This window comes from Nyctereutes procyonoides, unplaced genomic scaffold (genome assembly GCF_905146905.1).
Source record: "Nyctereutes procyonoides isolate TBG_1078 unplaced genomic scaffold, NYPRO_anot_genome, whole genome shotgun sequence".
NCBI classification, from domain to species: domain Eukaryota; kingdom Metazoa; phylum Chordata; class Mammalia; order Carnivora; family Canidae; genus Nyctereutes; species Nyctereutes procyonoides.
The window spans coordinates 12,044,747-12,051,284 of record NW_026575131.1 but is presented as its reverse complement, the minus strand read 5'-3'; the positions used below and the strand labels follow the sequence as shown (position 1 = coordinate 12,051,284).

The 6,538-nt window shown below is 35.4% G+C and overlaps 1 non-coding gene across 1 annotated transcript; it reads right to left on the bottom strand.

Annotated features, from left to right (window-relative positions):
* Positions 1 to 1,084: 1,084 nt before the first annotated feature.
* Positions 1,085 to 1,187, bottom strand: LOC129522638 (U6 spliceosomal RNA). Its single transcript, XR_008666938.1, has one exon. It is a non-coding gene; the product is annotated as a U6 spliceosomal RNA (small nuclear RNA).
* Positions 1,188 to 6,538: the final 5,351 nt, after the last annotated feature.

Genomic DNA, 6,538 nt, shown 5'->3' with positions numbered 1-6,538 from the left:
ACCTGGTTTCCTTGTTGATATTCTGTTTCAATGATCTGTCCATTGCAGTGAATGGGATGTTAAAGTTCTGTACTATTATTGTATTATTATAGATGTCTTTCTTTAATTTTGTTATTAATTGATTTATATCACTGGCTGCTCCCATGTTAGGGGCATAATCATTTATAACTGTTAGGCCTTTTTCTTGGATAGACCTTTTGATTATGATATAATGTTCTTCCTCATCTCTTGTTACAGTCTTTGGTTTAAAATTTATTTTTTTATCTTTTGGGTTTTTTTTTTTTAGTTTAAAATTTAATTTGTCTGATATAAGAATTGCTACCCCAGCATTCTTTTGATGTCCATTAGCATGATAAATGATTTTCCACCCCCTCACTTTCAATATGGAGGTGTCTTTGGGTCTAAAAAGAGTCTCTTGATGATAGTATTTCAATGGGTCTTGCTTTTTTATCCAGTATGGTACTGTACTGTGTCTTTTGATTGTAACACTTAACCCATTTACGTTCAGAGTAACTACTGAAAGATATAAATTTAGTGCCATTGTATAAGGTATAAAGTCATTGTTTCTATATATTGGCTCTGTTCCTTTCTGGTCTATGTTACTTTTGGGTTCTCTCTTCACTTAAAGACCCCCTTTAATATTTATGATCACAAAGTCTTTTAGTTTCTGTTTGTCCTGGAAGTTCTTTATCTCTCCTTCTATTTTGAATGACAGCCTAGCTGGGTAAAGTATTCTTGGCTGCATATTTTTCTCACTTAGTGCCTTGAGTATATCATACTAGTCCTTTCGGCCTGCCAGGCCTCTGTGGATAGGTCTGGTGCCAGTCTAGTGTTTCTACCTCTGTAGGTTAAAGACTTTTTGTTCTGAGCTGCTTTCAGGTTTTTCTCTTTGTCTCTGAAACTTACAAGCTTCACTATTATATGTCAAGCTATTGATCTATTTTTATTGATTTTATGAGGGGTTCTCTGTGCTTCCTGGACTTGAATGCCTGTTTTCTTTCCCAGATTAGGGAAGTTCTCAGTTATAGCTTGTTCAAATATACCTTCTGCCCCCCTCTCTCTTTCCTCTTCTGAAATCCCAATAAAAAATATGGAATGCTTCACAAATTTGCATATCATCTTTGCACAGGGGCTAAGCTATCTTCTTTGTGTAGTTCCAATTTTAGCATATGTGCTGAAGTGAGCACAGCATTCTTAAATTGTAAAAACCCTAATATCTAGTGAAAATTAACAATTAGGCAATTGTGACCTTTAGAAACACTTTCTCAAAGTATGTATTTTTTGTAATAACAAGTTACAAGTAGATAACACCTATGTTCAGTAATTAGCATTTCTATATCTTACTTAAGGAATGGTAGAGATATTCAATAAATTTCAATCATTATTTTGACTTAGCAAAACTCTAAGAGTGTAAGTTACCAAAAAATTTTAGGAAACTATTTAAGTAGACATATCATAAAACATAATTATTGCTGAAGATTTTACTTAAAAATTTTTATACCACTTGGGATGCCTGGGTGGCTCAGTCAGCTAAGCGGCTGATTCTTGGTTTTGCCTCAGGTCATGATCTTGGAGTTCTGGGATTGGGGCCTGTGATGGACCCTGTGCTCAGTGAGGGGTCTGTTTCAGGATTCTCTCCCTTCTTCTGCCCCTCCCCCTGCTCTCTCTCTTTCAAATAAATAAATACATCTTTAAAATTTTTTTATCCCACTTATTTACTTCCCTTGTTCTTAACAATCATACTTAGATTACGCATAAAAATTTGAGACATTAAATCAACTAGTCATCATCTTACGTTATTTTTCTTGCTGATAAGTTTTATAACAGATAACATTGAGATTATTTGACTTTTAGTAAATCTGGGTAGAATAAAGTTATTATACTTAATTGCTGGTAACTTTAAAGGCATACCTTTTTAATTAAACCAACAGACTTAAAGTAGTTTTTATTTATTGAATATTGTCTTAGGTCATGTGAACTTGAAAAGCACTTGGGTTAGTTTTTATTCTATTTCTGAGAGTTTTAAGAATACTTAATTCATATAGGTACTTATTTTAAACCATTTAAATGGAGATCTTTAGAAATGATTTTGGCAATACTATCCAGAGATAGAAATATATCACCTATCTACAATATACATATACTGACATATATAAACATACATATAAACATATAAGGAAACAGAGATTTGATAGCTTTTATTCTAAGATTTTGGCCATGAGTAAGGTGCAGAAATACAAAACTAACTACTTTATAAAAGAATAATTGGATCCAAACTTTTTTTTGGGCGGGGGGGCGGGGGGGAGTTGGAATCAGTTAAATTTGCTTGCTCAGATGGCTAAAGCTTTCTACTGTTTATGGAGATGACTTTGTAGAACTGTATTTGCCTTTGACATAATCTTATGGAAACTGTGTATCAGAGTTTAGCCAAAGGAGCTTTTATAGAAGTTTATATTTTAGAAAAGTCTCTTTTTCTACTTTTTATCCTTTTTTAAAAATTCAGTTTCAGGTCATTGTTGACAGTATTTTATTTATCTCCTGGGATATTTATATTTAAAGGCAAGGTAAAATTTAAATCTTCAAGGTAAAGTATGTAAGTTTTCTCTTATGAGTTTTGGGGTATATTCATTATCAAAAGTCTAGGGTAATTACTATTTAAATCTTTCTTTTTTTAAAAAAATGTAAGACAATTGTCATGTCCTAATTTGTTATGATACCTGTGTTTGAAAGCAAATAGGAAGAGTTGTGAGTGGACTTTGAGTTGTGCTCAGCATTATGCTTCTGTTTCTCCAAAAGTTGGAGTTTAAATCAAGATAGTTGATTTTACCTTCTTTTCTATTATTTGACATTTCTGTAGCTATCCTCAGAAAATTGGGTAGGTGCTTCTATTGTAATGATTAGAGCTTGACTAGTCCACCCAACCACAATATTTTGAATTTTCTTTCTTTTTTTTTTTTTTTTTTGCTTTTTTATATCAAGGAGAAAATTTCCATCTAAGTGAGAAATGAAAAGAGTTCTGTGTTCTAGAGCTTCAAGGCTTGGTGTAGCATGCCTTTGAAAGATCTGTATAAAGCATTCAACAGAGGCATTTGAATGTTCATATTTACGTGTGCACAATTCAAATTTAGACCAATTCACCTTAGCAGGTGGCTCTCTTACAATAGAGAGCCTCTATTATTGCTTCTATTAGTCCCTAAACATTAGCCTCCAGTTGATATATTTCCTGATCATTTGTAGGAGGACCTGGAAGAAATACTGGCCATCTGTTTCCTCTGTGAGAGAGGTTTCTGGCTTGTCATCTGTTAGCTACAGTATAATCGTGGGTGGCAAGAACATTTTTCAGTGGCCAATCCAGGTCCCTGTGAATGGAATTGTGAATGACCACTAATCTTTCTGATTCCTTTCTAAATTTGATGGGATCTTCTGAAAGTGGAGGTAAAAGTGCTTCATAATTTAAAAGGTCTGATGTTTTCCAGAGGACATGAATTCTTTGTGATGGATGATCCCTGGACCTCCACAAATGATGTTGCCTGATGCTGGAAGACCCTGAGTATAGAGCCCTGGCAAGTAAGAGGAGGTCTATACATACCTGTACTGCTAGGCCTAGAGAACAGGCCAGAGCACTGGCTGTAAATGTTGCAGGCAAAGGGGAGCTAAAACAGGCATCTGGATGTCTAATGGATTTTCTGGGGAAGGTGGAAGAGTTTGGGGAGTTTAGGAATTTTGCTAAGGAAATGGAACCAGGTTTTCAGAAGGGGGAATATACATTGGATGTAGACTAATTTTTGCTCTAATTTGGGTCCTTTCATCTTGTTCAGGCAGTCCCTAAGGCTAGCCATTATACTTCTTTTTATCCACTTTTGAATTTGGTCCTTCTATAGGTACCACTAAGACAATTAGGAAAAGAGCTCTCTAAAATTTTTTTAGATAATGAAGCTTTTTCAATTCAAAGGATCCTTCATGTGGCCATTGACAAGGAAGATTTTATATTAATCTCAATAACAGCTCAAACCACTTAGCCCTTTTATGGCTTAACCTTGGCTGTAAGAGGTTTCTGACAAGAAAATGTAAAAGATGCAGGCCTAATGAGATCCAAAAAGTTCACTCCCAGAGTTACCCTAAGAAATCAAAGGCCTCCATGATCACAGGCAGTAAGCATGGTGTAGTGAACATGGTGTGCCCAGTTTCCCATGGGAATGTGAGATGCCTCCAGTCATAGGCCAGCTAATCTGTGACACTGGACAGGTGCTACTGGAATGGGATGTTAGTAGCACTAACAAAGCAATGAAGGTTGGGACAGCACAGCCCCTTATGGACCAGGACCCTTTATGATAAATTCTGAGAGCTGATGCAGCCAGACAAAAAGAGTGCTGCTTGTGACTTTGTGTCTCAGAACCTCAGTCCATTCAACTGACCACCCTGGTGAATGCACCTTCTGGACAGCAGAGACCAGAGAAGATATCCTTAAAAGCCAAGCCTCCAGGACACAGAACAAGATCTCTGGAAAACATCATTCAGTTTTTATATATTTAAGTTTTAATAGCAACGTTTGTCTAAAGTGACAGTGTTTGATGAGAACTGTAAACTCACCAGTCTATGAGGCTTATAGGGCATATGCCTGTGTTCTACTGTATGGTTTTTCCTCCTTACGACAAATGACACAGCAAACAGAGACAAAGGGAAACAATGACTATCTCTGGGGGGAAAAATCAATAGAAAACAATGGTACTCAAAACAAATCTATAGCAGAGTTGCTATACCCAAGAAACTAGTTCATGCAAATATTTTCTCCTGCTAATGTGAATTTAGAAGAAGATAATGACTCTCACCACTCTTGCTTCCATCAGACCCTGCAGGCAGAGATCTGGGAGGCTGATATGGTAAGAATCCTTTCTTTCTACCAACTCCTATTAGGGGTCCCAGGATCTTTCAGCCATAGCGACCACAGAGCAAGCAATGTCCAGGCAGTTGAAAACCCCATTCCAGGTGTCAAAACTGTAGGGGAGGGAAATTTTTCCCTTCTTCTCTTTTTGGTTCTGTGGCTGGTCTAATAATTAAATCAACATAAGGTAAATTAACAACAACAACAACAACAACAACAACAAAACAGATTTTGTATGTATGGAAGCCCCAAAGACATGAGACCCAAAGACAGGCATTTTCGGCTTATATGCCATTCAGAGCTAAGAAGAGGAGGTGGAGTCTGGGGGTTCAAAGGGGAGGAAGAAAACTGACAGGAAGATGAAATGAGCAAATGTTTGAGAAAAAAATATTTGTCATTCTGTGCAGATAAGTCTTTCTGGTAAAAAGTTACCTGTGGTGTTAGCTTGATTCTGGTACAGGTCCTCTAACAAAATTATTTTAGGTAGTGAAGGGGAAGGTAAACAACTTTTCCTGAGTCTGTCGGGCTTTGATCACCTTCAGTTCAAAATAATCCACACGCCAAAGTGGCATATTTTGGGGTCCTGTAGTGTTTTCCCTCAAAGACAAAAAGTAATGTTCTTGCTTATGACATTTAGTGCAGGGGTAAAATAAGTGACAACAAAGCCATCTGACTCCAGTGTGGTTCAGAAAACTAGTGGGAACGAGGCTTCATGAAGAATCCATTTTCCTGGAAGTTGTTTTGTGTGTGTGTAGCAACTGAACATAATAAAAATGAACATTTTCATAGGAAAAGTGATTTGCTAAAAGAGTCCACAGAAATTTGTATAATAAAACTAGAATGATTTTCACAGAAGAAATAGAGTAAGATGTTAAGGTGATAGCATGAAAAGGTACCAGGATAATTTTACAGGGCAGTTTTACCAAACTGTTAGAAAATAGAAAACTATAATACTATTTAAATTGATGTTGAGCATAGAAAAAATAATGATTGCAAATTTCCATTATAGTTTTAAAGAGAGAATACAAGCTGTTAGCAAAATCTGACACAGATAGTTGAGAAGAAAAAAAATGCCATGGGTCACAAGCAGTGATGCCAACACCTACTCCTAAATAATTAATAATCATAAATAATAGTTACTTTTAGAAGGTTTGATTATATTGAACCACATTGGTCATGATCTAAACAGAAATATAATGATTTTCCATGCTGAAAAGACATTTGATAAAATTAAGCTTCCATTCAGAGTAAATACAATCAATAAGCTTATACAATTTCTTTTTTAAGTTGATGGATTATTATTTTAAGGAAGAATCCATCTTATAAGCCAACAAAATGCCTAATGAGAAAACACTAGAAGCTCCCCCACTGAAGGTAGGATCAGTTGGTGTTAGATACTATCATTGCTATGTGCTGTGATATAGTTCATATTGCTATACAGGTGCTAGCTAATACAATTAGATCAAGAATAAAATTAGAAATACAAAAATGTATAAAGAAGAGGTAAAATGTTTTTATTTCCATATAGTCTGATTGTATACTTGGGAAAAGTAAGAGATTCAACTACTAGAAACAATAATTTCATTAGTGGAATTAAAAATATATACATATTCAATAATTTTCACATACTGAAACAAACCACTTAGAAGATATACT